The sequence below is a fragment of the Fukomys damarensis genome, unplaced genomic scaffold, assembly GCF_012274545.1.
Source record: "Fukomys damarensis isolate Sample0158 unplaced genomic scaffold, DMR_v1.0_HiC HiC_scaffold_39, whole genome shotgun sequence".
Lineage (NCBI taxonomy): Eukaryota > Metazoa > Chordata > Mammalia > Rodentia > Bathyergidae > Fukomys > Fukomys damarensis.
This window is the reverse complement of record NW_022900951.1, coordinates 3,021,472-3,021,733: the sequence shown is the minus strand read 5'-3', so window position 1 is coordinate 3,021,733 and position 262 is coordinate 3,021,472. Positions and strand designations below refer to the sequence as shown.

General features: G+C 67.6%; 1 protein-coding gene across 10 annotated transcripts in view; it reads left to right on the top strand.

Moving 5' to 3' along the window:
* Positions 1 to 262, top strand: part of Nlgn4x (neuroligin 4 X-linked) — a 350,731-nt gene that overhangs the window by 2,312 nt on the left and 348,157 nt on the right. The window contains exon 1 of one of the 10 annotated variants that reach the window (XM_033760130.1): positions 28 to 94. The exons of the other annotated variants lie outside the window; for them this stretch is intronic. The gene's annotated coding sequence lies outside the window, so the exon portion shown is untranslated. Of the gene's footprint in view, positions 1 to 27; positions 95 to 262 lie in introns of those variants that run through there. 10 annotated transcript variants of the gene reach the window in all.

The following is a 262-nucleotide window of genomic DNA, read 5'->3' as shown; positions in this document are numbered from 1 at the left end:
CGGTTTTCCTTGCTGCTTCTTCCAAAGCGAGCGGCAGGTGTGGGCCTCCTCTTCTGCGTTTATCTCTGGAACCGAGGTGGCTAACCTGCTTGAGGTGAGCAGGCCGGGAGGTGCGAGGGGCAGCGCTTTGGGGGGACCCGGGAGGAGGAGGAGACTCGGAGGTGGGGCCTCCCCTGTGGTGCAAGGCGCTTGCAGCCTGCAGCCTGCGACAGCCCCGGGCTCCAGTCCTGCGTGCAACCACGCCGGGGCTCGGACGACGGCG